Here is a 14114-nt window from a genome sequence, read left to right as displayed (position 1 = left end):
TCCTAGGTATTTTATTCTTTTTGGTGTAATTATAAATGGAATTGTTTTCTTAATTTCTCTTTCTGATAGTTTGTTATTAGTTTATAGAAACACAACAGATTTCGGTATATTGATTTTGTATCTTGCAACTTCATTGAATTCATTTATTACTTCTAGCAGTTTTTTAGTGGAATCTTTAGGGTTTTCTATATCATGTCATCTGCAAGTTGTAAATAAATGTTCCCTCTTCTTCAGCCTTTTGGAAGAGTTTGAGAAGGATTGGTATTAATTCTTCTTTGAATGTTTGGTAGAATTCATCATTGAAGCTGTCTGTTCCTGGATTTTTGTTTGTCTGTTTGGGATGTTTTTGATTACTGAATAGTTTCTAGGAATTTATCCGTTTCTTGTAGGTTGTGCAATTTGTTGGCATATAATTGTTCATAGTAGTGTCATACGATCCTTTGAATTTCTGTGGTGTCAATTGTAACTTCTTCTCTTTCGTTTCTGATTTTATTTATTTATCGTTTTTAGGGGAACTGGGTTTTATTTATTCATTTATTTTTAATTTTTTGTTTATTGCAGTAACATTGGTTTATAACATTGTACAAATTTGAGGTGTACATCATTATACTTCTATTTATGCATAAATTACATCGTGTTCACCACTCAAATACTAATTACAACCCATCACCATACACATGTGCCGAATTATCCCTTTCGCCCTCCTCCCTCCCCCCTTCTCCTCTGGTAACCACCAATCCAATCTCTGTCTCTATGTGTTTGTTTATTGTTCTTATTATCTACTAGTTAATGGAGGAAATCATATGGTATTTGACCCTCTCCCTCTGACTTATTTCACTTTGCATAATAGCGTCAATGTCCATCCATGTTGTCACAAATGGCTGGATTTCATCGTTTCTTATGGCTGAGTAGTATTCCATTGTGTATATATACCACATCTTCTTTATCCATTCTTCTCTTGATGGGCACTTAGGTTGCTTCCAAGTCTTGGCTATTGTGAATAACGCTGCAATGAACACAGGGGTTCATGTATCTTTATGCATTGGTGTTTTCAAGTTCTTTGGGTAAATACCCAGCAATGGAATAGCTGGATCATATGGTAGTTCTATCCTTGATTTTTTGAGGAATCTCCATATTGTTTTCCATAGTGGCTGCCCTCTCTCTTTTTTTCTTGGTGAGTCTAGTGAAACATTTGTCAATATTATTTAACTTTTCAAAGAACCAGCTCTTAGTTTCATTGATTTTTTCTACTGTCTTTTTAATCTCTACTTCATTTATTTCTGTTCTGATCTTTATTATCCTTCCTTCTAACTTTGGGCTTCATTTCTTCTTTTTTCTAGTTCCTTTAGATGTAGAGTTAGATTGTTTATTTGATATTTTTTCTTGTTTCTTGAGTTAGGCCTCTATTACAATAAACTTCCCTTCTCTCTTTTTTTATTTCTATTGCAGTAACGTTGGTTTATAACATTGTATAAATTTTAGGTGTACATCATTATACTTCTATTTCTGCATGCACAGGGGCCATGCTAGTCTTCTCTGTATAATTCCAATTTTTGTATATGTGCTGCTGAAGCAACCACTCCCTTCCCTCTTAAAACCACTTTTGCTGCATCCTATATATTTTGGAATGTTGTATTTCCATTTTCATTTGTCTCCAGATATTTTTTGATTTCCCCTTTGATTTCTTCATTGACCCATCAATTCTTCAGTAGCACATTGTATAATCTCCAAATATTTGTGATTTGTCTATGTTTTCTTCCTGTAATTGATTTCTAGTTTCATTTCATTGTGGTCAGAAAGGATTCTTGATGTGATTTCAGTCTTCTTAAATTTATTGAGACTTGTTTTGTGGCCCAACGTATGACCTATCCTGGAGAATGTTTCGTGTGCACTAGAGAAGAATTTGTATTCTGCTGCTTTTGGATGGAATGTTTTGTATGTATCCATTAAGTCCATCTGATCTAATGTGTTGTCTAAGGCCAACATTTCGTATTGATTTTCTGTCTGGATAATCCATCCAATGATGTAAGTGAGGTATTAAAATCCCCTATTATTGTATTGCTATCAATTTCCCCCTTTAGGTCTGTCAATATTTGGATTATACATTTAGGTGCTGCTACGTTGGGTACATAAATATTTACAAATGTTATATTCTCTTGTTAGATTGACCTCCATATCATTATGTAGTGCTCTTCTTTGTCTTCTTTGTTTTAAAATCTATTTTGTCTGGTGTAAGGACAGCTATGCAGATTTTATTTTTGTTTTCATTTGCATGGAATATATTTTTCCATCCCTTCACTTTCAGTCTGTTTGTGTCCTTAGATCTGAGGTGAGTCTCTTATAGGCAACAATAGATGGGTCTTAATTTTTTTTTATCCATTCATCCACACTATGTCTGTTTTTTTTTTTTGATGAGGGAGATTGGCCATGAACTAACATCTGTTGCCAACAGATCTGAGGTGAGTCTCTTGTAGACAACAATAGATGGGTCTTTAATTTTGTTTTTATCCATTCATCCACTCTCTGTCAGTTTTTTTTTTTTTTTTTTGGTGAGGGAGATTGGCCATTAGCTAACATCTGTTGCCCATCTTCCTCTTTTTTGCTGAAGAAGATTGGCCCCGAGCTAACATCTGTACCCATCTCCCTCCATTTATATATGGGATGCTGCCACAGTATGGCCGGCAAGTGGTGTGCAGGTCTGCACCCGGGATCTAAACCTATGAACCACAGGCCGCCAAAGCGGAGCATGCAAACTTATCCACTATGCCACTGGGCCGGCACCTACTCTATATCTTTTGATTGGAAAATTTAGTCCATTTACATTTAAAGTAATTATTGATAGGTATGTATTTATTGCCATCCTATACATGTAACAGTCCATGTACGTTGATGGCATCTTAAGTTTGAACACATTCAAAAGACTCTACATTTTTACTCCCCCCCAACATGTTTTACCTTTTATGTCATATTTTACATCTTTTTATTTTGTGTATCCCTTACCTAATTGTTATAGTTATAATTAATTTTACTAATTTTGTCTTTTAGCCTTCATATTAGCTTTATAATTGGTTAATCCATTAACTTCACTATATATGTACCTTTACCAGTGAGATTTTTACTTTCATATGTTTTCTTGTTACTAGTTAGTAACAAGCCTTTTTTTTTTCAGCTTAAAGAAGTCCCTTTAACATTTCTTATAAGGCTGGTTTACTGGTGATGAGCTCCTTTAATTTTTGCTTGTCTGGAAAACTATCTCTCCTTCAATTCTGAATGATAGCCTTGCTAGGTAGAGTATTCTTGGTTGGAAGTTTTTTTCTTTCATCACTTTAAAAATATGATGCTACTCCCTTCTGGCATGCAACGTTTCTGCTGAAAACTCAGCTAATAGTCTTATGGGGGTTCCCTTGTCTGCAACAAGTTGTTTTTCTCTTTCTACTTTTAAGATTCTTTAACTTTAACTTTTGACATTTTAATTATATTGTCTTGGTGCGGATCTCTTTGGGTTCATTTTATTTGGAACTTTCTGTGCGTCCTGTAGCTGGATATCTGTTTCCTTCCCCAGGTTAGGGAAGTTTTGAGCCATTATTTCTTCAAATAGGTTTTCTATTTCTTTTCTCTCTCTTCTCCTTCTTGGACCACTATAATGTAGATGTTATTCTGCTTCATGTTGTCCCAGAGGTCTTTTAAGCTATCTTCACTTTTTTAAGTTCTTTTTTTCTTTTGACTGCTCTGTTTGGGTGATTTCCACTGCCCCAATGTCCAGGTTGCTGATCCGTTCTTCCACTTCATCTAGTCTGCTGTTGAACCCCTCTGGTGTATTTTTCAGTTAATCTATTGTGTTCTTCAGTTTTGTGACTTCTGTTTGTTACTTTCTTATGTTTTCTATCTCTTTGTTGAAGTTCTCACTGTGTTCATCCATTTTTCTCCTGAGTTCAGTGAGCATCTTTATGACCATTACTTTGAACTCTTCATCAAGTAGATTACTTCTCTCCATTTCATTAAGGCCTTTTCCTGGGTATTTTTCTTGTTCTTTTGTTTGGAACATATTTCTTTGTCTCCTCATTTTGCTTGACTGTGTTTGTTTCTGTGTATTTGGCAAAACAGCCACCTTGCCCAGTTTTGAAGGAGTGGCCTTGTGTAGAAGATGAAACTTATCATCCAACTTTGCCCTAGATCTTGGTTTTCTCTTGGGCCTTGGTGATTATCTAAATAGCCTGATTTGTTCTTTACAGGTCACAGTTGTTGACCCAAAACCTGTCAGCATTCCAAAGGGAGGACTCTCAGACAGTGCCTAGTTTCAGGCTAATTGTAAGCCTGATCTTCAGGCAGTAGCTTTTAAGCTATGCAAATTTATACATTCTTGTGGATCTGCAATTGTAAACTTTGCTGACTTCCAGACCAGAAGATCTGAAGGTGTCCCCTGGACAAAAATTGTTTCAAAAATTGTGGCTTTAGACGTGTGTATAACCTTTCTGTGAGGTATCAGTGAGCTGTGGCAAGGCCAAGGGAGGGCAATAATATGGTGTATCCCTGCTCATGTTCCCTGGGAGCACCTCTGTAGCCTCTGGATGTTTGGCAAACCTGAAGCCTGCCCCTCAGGCTGAAGATCCAGGATAAAAAAATAGGCCTTTTTCACATGAAGATGAGGTGTGGTTCAGTCTGCTGTTTGTGCAGTGCCCTGGGAGTGGTAGCTTGTAAAGGACTGTGTCTCTGTGTGTTTCACACCCATGGGGCCCAGAAACATAATTTCCTCTGGCCATCAGATCCAAGTGCTCAAGGGATGTCCCCTGTGTGGGCTGCATATGCCCACTGGCTGTGGTGGGGTGGACCATGGCTGCAGCACACAGGAGTGTGACACTTTTTAACTGGAGCTAGCAGGCTGGTGGTGGTATGAAAATGGTGCCTACCAGTGCTGGCATCAACAAGGTGAAAGGAGAACACAAAAATGGTGCCTGCCAGCACTCCTATCCCCGGAGAGTCCCAACCAGGTTCCTGCCTCTCCAGGAGACACTGTAAGATTAGCAAACGAGTCTCCTTTGTATATGGTCTAGGAGCCTTTCAAACTCTTGCTTTTGTGCTGGCTCCCAGGGCAAGTGAGTCTGTGTGCAGGCCATTTAAGAGCAGATTTTCCATTCCCTATAGCCCTATGGTTCTCCTGGAAGTAATCCCTTTTTGTTTTCAAGGCCAGATGCTTTGGGGGCTCATCTCTCTGTTACAGATCCCAAGGACTTGGGTGACTGATGTGAGGAACAAACCCTTCACTCCTCAGGGACACGCTCCATATTAGGAGATCCCTCCCTACCATGGGTCACTGAACCTAAGGTGGGATTTCTTATGAGACCACATCTCCACCTCTCCTACCCATCTTGCTGTGGCCCCTCTATCCTTTGTTGCAGAGGCATTGTTCAGCTAGCTTTCAGATCCTTTTCAGAAGGAATTATTCCATATTGTAGTTGTAGATTTGTTGTGTGTGAGGCGGTGAGTTCAGGATCCTTCTTTGCCACTGTCTTGAACCTTCCTGCTTCTACCTTTTGGCTATTATACATAATGCTGCTATGAACATTCATGTACAAGTTTTTTTATGGACATATGTTTTCATTTCCTTTGGGTATATAGGTAGGAATGTAATTGCTTGGTCATATGGTAACTCTATGTTGAACATTTTGAAGTGCAAGCCTGTTTCCAAAGTGACTGACCATTTTACATCTGCACCAGCAGTGTAAGAGGGTTCCAATTTCTCCACATCCTCATCAACCCTTGTTATTGTCAGGTCATTCAGATTACAGCAATCCCAGTAAACGTGAAGTATTCTCTCATTTTGGTTTGATTTGCATTTCCCTAATGGTCAATGAGTTAGGAATCTTTTCACGTGCTTATTGGCCATTCATATAGTTTCTTTGGAGAAATGTCAGTTGAAATCCTTTCCACATTTTCCAATTGGGTTGTCTTTTCATTTATTTATTATTATTATTTTATTTTTTTTTTGTGAGGAAGATCAGCCCTGTGCTAACATCTGCCAATCCTCCTCTTTTTTTGCTGAGGAAGACTGGCCCTGGGATAACATCCGTGCCCATCTTCCTACACTTTATATGGGACACCACCACAGCATGGCTTGCCAAGCAGTGCATCGGTGCGCGCCCGGGATCCGAACCGGCGAACCCCAGGCTGCTGCAGTGGAGCGCGTGCACTTAACCACTTGCGTCACGGGGCTGGCCCCGTTTTTTTATTTTTGAGCTGAGTTTTTTATGTATTCTGGATACCAGATTATTATCAGATACATAATTTGCAAATATATTTTTCCCAGCCTGTCAGATGTCTTTTCACTTCATTGATAATGTCTTTTGAAGCATAATAATTTTTAATTTTGATGAAGTACAATTTATCAGCTTTTTTCTTGCTTGTTCTTTTGGTGTGATATTAAAGAAACCATTGCTTAATTCAAAGTCACAGAGAATTACACCTGTTTACTTCTAAGTATTTTTATAATTTTAGTGCTAAGATTTAAGTCTATGATACATTGAGTTAACTTTTGTATACAGTATGAGGTAGGGGTCCAACTTTATTCTTTTGCATGTAGATATCCAGTTGTCCCAACACCATTTTCTGAAAAGACTATTCTTTCCCCACTGTGTGGTTTTGGGACTCTTGTCAAAAATAAATTGAATAAAAATCTAAGAGTATGTTTCTGGACTCTCAAGTCACGGCCATTGATCTAAACATTTGTCCTTATGCCAGTACCACAGTGTTTTGCTTGATTACTGCCACTTTATAAATGTTTTGAATTAGGAAGTGTGAGTATTCCAACTTTGTTCTTCCTTTTCAAGTCTGTTTTGGCTATTCTGGGCTGCTTGCAAATGGGCTGGCATATGGGTATTAGGATCAGCTTGTCAATTTCTGGAAAAAATCCAGCTGCAATATTGATAAGGATAGCATTGAATCTGTGGATCAATTTGGGGGTTATTGCTATCTTACCAATATTAAGTCTTCCAATCCATGAACGTAGATGTCTTTCTATTTTTTAGGTCATCTTTAATTACTTTTAACAATATTTTGTAGTTTTCAGTGTACAAATCTTGCATTTGTTTTGATAAATTTATTCCTAAGTATTTTATTCTTTTTGATGATATTGTAAATGAATTTGTTTTCTTTACATTTTCATGTTGTTCATTGCTAGTTTGTAGAAATGGAATTGATTTTTGTATATTGATCTTCTATCCTGCAACCTTGCTGAACTAGTTTATTAGCTCTATTTGCGCATTACTTATGGTTTTCTATATACAAGATCATGTCAATTGCATGTAGAGAAAATTTTACCTCTTTCTTTCTAATTTGGATGCCTTTTATTTCTTTTTCTTCTCTAATTGCCCTGGCTAGAGCTTCCAGTACATATTGAATGGAAGTAGTGTCATGGGCTGAATTTTGTCTACTCCCTCTTAAATTCATATGTTGAAATCCTAACCCCCATTACCTCAGAGTGTGACCGTATTTGGAGACAAGGTCTTTACAGAGGTAATTAAGTTAAAATGATGTCATTAGGGTGGATCCTAATCCAATATAACTGATATTCTTACAAGAAGAGAAAATTTGGACACAGACTCGTACAGAAGGAAGATTGTGTGAAGGCACAGAGAGAAGATAACCATCCACAAGCCAAGGAGAAAGGCCTGGAAGGGGTCTTTCCCTAAGGCCTTCAGAAAAACCAACACTTCTGGCACTTTAATTTCAGACTTCTATCCTTCAGAATAGTGAGAAAATAAATTTATGTCGTTTAAGCCACCCAGTCTATGGGACTTTGTTATGGAAGCCCAAGAAAACTAATACAAGTGGCAAGAGAAGACATCCTTGTCTTGGGCCTGATGTTATGGAGAACGGATTCACTCTTTCACCAGTAAGGGTATGGTGAGTTCAAAGGTTTTAGGGCTGATCAAAGGAAAAGACATAACTATGAGATAGCAGTATTGCATGATAAGCTTTGTTGGGCAAAGTTTGGATAGGATTGCATGAAAGGGGAAGTTCCTTAGAGCAGGAGACCTTCCAGAGAGAGGGGTTGGTCACCACCCAGAAGGGGAAGAGGGCAAGGAATTTCCTGGGGAGAAAAGAATTGGAGGGTGGGCTTACGTGTCTAGGTGAGATTGCTCAGCAGCATGGTGGGAAGTCTGTGTCAGAGAGCTCCAAAGGGCAGCATTGGTTTGGAGTATTTTATAGACACAGGATTTGTTTTATCTATGGCTAGCAGAAGTTGCGTGCAATTTTGCAGGGTATGCAAAGCAGGCAGGCTCTAAATGGCTAAAAATATTCTTTTGAGGACTATATTTAAAGGAATTGGATGTGTAAAAATTTGAATTTGGTACTAGCGGGCCTCCTAGCCTGCTATGAAGAAGTAAACAACAAAGAGGCCAATATTCAGAGGCTATCTTTTACCCATTTATATAACAAGTATGATGTTAGCTGTGTGTTTTTATAACTAGTCTTGATAAATTGAGGAAGTTCCCTTGTATATCTAGTTTGTTGAGTGCTTTTGTCATGAAACATTGTTGGATTTTGTCCAGTGCCTTTTCTGCATCCAGGGAGATAATCATGTCAGTTTCACCCTGTATTCTAAGATGAGTTATATTACATTAATTGATTTTCAGGTGTTAAAGTGATATTGCTTTCCTGGGATAAATACTACTTGGTCACAGGGTATAGTATTTTTAATATGTCACTGAATTTACTTTACCAATATTCTTTTTGAGGCTTTTTACATCTATAATTGTAAGAGATAATACTTAGTCATTTTCTTTTCTTGCAATGTCTTCATCTGATTTTGGTCTCAGAGTAATACTGGTCTCATAGAATGTGTTGGGAAGTGTTCCATCCTCTTCTAGTTTTTAGAAAAATTGTGAAGAATTAATTAATTCTTCTTTAAATGTTTAGTAGAAATTACCAGTAAAGGTATCTGGGCCTGTGCTTTTCTTTGAGGGAAAACTTGAAATTACAAAACCGATGTCTTTACTTGTCATATTTAGATTTTATTTGTATATTCAGAATTCTATTTCTTCTTCCATATGTTTTGGTAGTTTGTATCTTTCAATAATGTTTTCCATTTCATCTAACTTGCAGACATACTTTATATTCACTTATATTTCTTTTTATTTCTATAAGTTCTATAGTGATGTCTCCTCTTTTATTCCTGATTTTAGTATTTTGAGGCTTATTTCTTTTTTATTTTGCTTTATCAATCTAGCTAAAGTTTTGTCAATTTATTGATCTTTTCAAGGAACCAACTTTAGGTTTCATTGATTTTCTCTATTATTTTTCTATTCTCTATTTTATTTATTTCTACTCTCATCTGTATTAGTTCCTACCTCCAGATTGATTTGTATTTAATTCACTCTTATTTTTCTAGTTTCCTAATATGGAAATTTAGGGTATTGATTTGAAATCTTTCTTCTTTTTTAAGATAGGTATTTGTAGGTTTAAATTTCTCTTCAAACACTGCTTTAGCTGCACCCACTTATTAGGTATGTTATTTTCATTTGCATTCATTAGCAATTAGGCAAGACAAGGAAATAAAAGGTTTCCAATATGGAAAGGAAGAATTAAAACTGTCTTTGCAGATGACATGTTCTTACACATAGAAAATCCTTAAGATTCCATCAAGAAACAGTTAGAAATAACAAATGAATCCAGTAAAGTTACAGGATACAAAATTAACATGCAGAAGTCATTTCCATTTATATACACTCACAAAGAACTATCTGAAAAGGAAATAAGGAAAATCCCATTTACAAGAGCATCAAAACAATAAAATAAAAATAAATTTAACTGAGGTGAAAAATCTGTACACCTAAAAATTATAACAACTTGATAAAAGAAATTGCTGAAGACGCGAATAAATGGGAAGATATCCTATGTTCATGGATCAGAAAACTTAATGTTATTAAAATGTCCACACTATCCAAAGACATCTATAATTCAATGCAATTCCTATCAAAACTCCAATGATGTTTTTCACAGAAATAGATAAATCAATCCTAAAATTTTTATGGAACCACAAAAGTCGCCAAATAGCCAAAGCAATCTTGAATAAGGAGAACACAGCTGGAAGCATCGTACTTCCTGTTTTCAAACTATATTACAAAGCTATGGTAATAAAAACAGTATAGTACTGGCATAAAAACAGACACATAGACCAATGGAACAGAATCAAGAGCCCAGAAACAAACCCACATACATACCATCAACTAATATTTGACAAGTGAGCCGAGAACACTCAATGAGGAAATGATATTCATGTGGGAAAGAATGAAATTGGACTCATATCTTACACCACTCACAAAAATGAATTCTAAATGGATTAAAGATTTATGTATAAGACCTGAAGCCATAAAACTCCTGGAAGAAAACGCTCCCTGGCATTGGCTTTAGAAATGATTTTTTGGATATGACACCAAAAGCATAAGCAACAAAAGCAAAAATCAACAAGTGGAACTACATCAAGCTAAAAAAGCTTCTGCACAGCAAAAGAAACAATCAACAAATTGAAAGGGACTCACAGAATTGGAGAAAATAAATGCAAACCGTATATCTTATAAGGGGTTAATATCCAAAATATACAAGGAACTCGTACAAGTCAATAGCAGTAAGACAAATAATCTGATTAAAAATGGACAAAGACCTGAATAGACATTTTTCCAAAGAAGACATACAAATGGCTAATGGGTGCATGAAAAGGTGCTCAACATGAGTAATCATCAGGAAAATGCAAATCAAAACCACGATAAGATATCATCTCACAACTGTTAGAATGGCTATCATCAGCAAGACAAGAGATAACAAGTGCCAATGAGGATGAGGAGAAAAGCTAACCATTGTGCATTATTGGTGGGAGTGTATATTGATGCAGTTATTATGGAAAACAGTATGGAGGTTTCTCAAAAAATTGAAAATATAACTACCATATAATCCAGAAATCTCATTTTTGGGTATATATTGGAAGGAAAAGAAATCACTATCTGGAAGGGATATCTGCAACCTTATATTCATTGCAGCATTAATCACAATAGCCAAGATATGAAAACTACCTAAGTGTCTGTCAATGGATAAGTGCATAAAGAAGATGTTGTGTATATATATGTAATTGAATACTATTCAGCCATGAAAAGATGGAAATCCTGACATTTGCTACAACATGAATAAACCTTGAGAGCATTATGCTAAGAGAAATAAGCCAGAGAAAAACAAATACTGTATGATCTCACTTGTATGTGGAATCTAAAAAATCTGAACTTATAGAAACAGAGAGTAGATTGATGGTTACCAAAGGCCAGAGGGTGGGGAAATGGGGAGATATTAGTCAAAGGGTGCAAACCTTCAGTTATATGATGAATACATTCTGGGGATTTAAAGTGCAGCATGGTGATTACAGTTAACAATACTGTATTGTGTACTTGAAATTTGATAAGAGAGTAGATCTTGAATGTTCTCAGCAGACACAAAAAAATAGTTACCATGTGAGATGATAGATGTATTAACTAATCTTATTGTGGTATCATTTTACAATATATATATACCAAATCATCACATTGTACACCTTAAACTTACACAATGTTATATGTCAATGATATCTCAATATAGCTGGAAAAACATAATAAAGTTGGCCCCCTTTTTAGGGGCAGGATGTTTCCGGTTTTTCAGCCTTGCTCTAACTCCAGAAGCGCTCTTCTTAGTTTCCCTTTCTCTTGTTCTCTCTTAAAATTCTAGGTGATCTACCCTTTGATTTGTTGCTCACCACCTAGATTTCCATTGTTTTTCATAATCATATCTATCAACTTTCCCACATTCTATTCCAAATAAAGTCAGTCTTCTTAAGAAGAGCTATGGATATCTCTGTTCTTACGGCCTGCTTCTCCACCTGAGCAGAACCTCTGTGCCACTGCATGTGAGATGGGCAAGGACAGTGGCTTGCTTCTCCTGGAGTTCACGCTTGGTCTACGAGTGGTGGAACTGGGCTTTGATGGTAGCCCCTGGTCTTTTCACCTTGTCGCTTCTGGCACAGAACCTTTATCCTATGAGCAAGCTGGAGCTGGGGCTATTGGATCTCAGTATTCTTAGCCTACTTCACTCAGGGTAAAGCTTCTATGTAAAGGGGGACTTGTTAGGTGAAGGGATCCCCAATCCTCTCGGCTGCACCTGCCAGAAATAGAACTTCTGAAACACAGAGCTGTTGGTGAAAGAGAGATGCTGGCAGTCTGACCCTCCCATGGTATATCTATTTCAAGATTCCATCAATTATAATATTTTTCCATTGGAAGATGATGTAATACTGGATTCTTAGAAAAGAGAAACTGTCATATTAAATTTTAGGTTTCAGAAACTTTAAAATATATGGCCCAAAATCAAGTAAATAAGAAATTGTAAATAATTGAACCCATACTGTGAAAATAGAACTCTGTAAGATTATTGAATGCATAACTTAGGCAGAATTTTTGTTTTAGAAATAATTTTGAATTAGGTAACACTCCTCTGTAGTGCATATACTCCATCTGACATAGAAATGGTTGCATCTTTGTATTGTGGCTATTAATAATTATTGCTGAGTATTCTCTCAATTGCTCACAGTTTTCCGGTCTGTGCTTCCTTAAATCCAGATTTTTTTTTTTTTGAGGAAGATTGGCCCTCAGCTAACATCTGTTGTCAATCTTCCTCTTTTTACTTGAGGAAGATTGTCTATGAGCTAACAGCTGTGCCAATCTTCCTCCATTTTCTGTGTGGGATGCTGCCACAACATGGCTTGATGAGTGGTGCATGGGTCCGCGCCCGGGATCCGAACCCGCGTACCATGGGCCGCCACAGCAGAGCACACAAACTTAACCACTATGCCACCAGACCAGCCCCTAAATCCGGATATTTTGTCCTTAATTGCACAGAGTGTAAGATATGTCTCTTTTTTCCAAAATACCCTGCAAAATATCTTCCATTTGTTATCTTGAAAACGATTTTACCCTGTTGCCCCCCCCACCCCACAGGGACAGCTCTGTTGTGTTCTGTTTTCATAATTTGAGGGGTTTTGCCACTTTGACCATCCCTAGCTCTGTCTCATGATGAGAGAATAGAAACTTCTAGATTGACTCTTCCCTGGCAAATGTCCCTAGTATCATATAATTTAACAAATTCTTCTATAGCACTCACTACTTTTTAGGCGCTTAATCCTTCTAATAACACTGGGAGTACAAATCGAGGCATTATTATTATTATTATCCATATTTTAAAAAACATGCTCACTAATTTACTGTGGGATACATAGCCGACAAGTGTCAAGACTGGACTCTGAACTGATGAAATCTGGCTTTAGACTCCACACCATTAACTACTATAACCTATGAGGAAATGTGAGATGAAGAGAAGTGAGATGAATTGGCCAAAGCTCTCTAAGGGGAGCCAGAATTTTACTTCTGTTCCCTTAACTACTTGTCTGGTGTTTCCACAGCTTCCCCCAAACCCTTCCCCCATTAGTTTTTCACTCCACTGTGAGGGGCTGTATAAGAGGTTGGAATCCTTTCTGGATGGCCTCCAATGGAAATCTACTTAACAGCAGAGAGCTAGAGGGAAGCTTGTGTGTATTGGTTCCCAGGGTCTTAAGCTTTATCTTTCCTGCCACTACTGCTACTGCTTCCATTCCAGCTGGCTCCTCCACCCCTCTTAGATGGCTGCCTTCATTCACCTAGCCACTGAAGAATCACAGCTGTGCCCCTTTTCATAATCCCCAAAGCTCCCAAACCAATATTCACTTGAACGAGCTTCTATCACTCTGTACACATACACACCAGAAGCTATTCCTGGGCGAGATGAATGAAATCGTTCTTTGTTGCTATGACAAGTTCACAGGCAGCCAAGATTTCCCTATCCTATTTAGAAATAGAGGCAGGAAGTTACTAACATCTATATAAGTACTGAAAATTAACTGATTTCGCATTAGATGCCCTTGAGGTACCCAGGCCTCTAGCCAACTTAATTCCCATTGGCCCCCCTCAGCCTCAGTACCTTAGACTTTTTGCCAAAGCCGCTTGCTCAGCTATAAGACCTCATGCTGTGACAAAGATAACTGACTGTATAAATTAGAAGTGGAACCT

The 14114-nt window shown here is 37.2% G+C and overlaps 1 non-coding gene across 1 annotated transcript; it reads right to left on the bottom strand.

Annotated features, from left to right (window-relative positions):
• Positions 1-1473: 1473 nt before the first annotated feature.
• Positions 1474-1580, bottom strand: LOC147911735 (U6 spliceosomal RNA). Its single transcript, XR_015550783.1, has one exon. It is a non-coding gene; the product is annotated as a U6 spliceosomal RNA (small nuclear RNA).
• Between the last annotated feature and the right edge of the window lie 12534 nt (positions 1581-14114).

The sequence above is a fragment of the Ceratotherium simum genome, chromosome X, assembly GCF_057802395.1.
Source record: "Ceratotherium simum simum isolate JZ-2026a chromosome X, ASM5780239v1, whole genome shotgun sequence".
Classification (NCBI taxonomy): Eukaryota; Metazoa; Chordata; class Mammalia; order Perissodactyla; family Rhinocerotidae; genus Ceratotherium; species Ceratotherium simum.
This window is presented reverse-complemented; position numbering and strand designations above follow the sequence as displayed.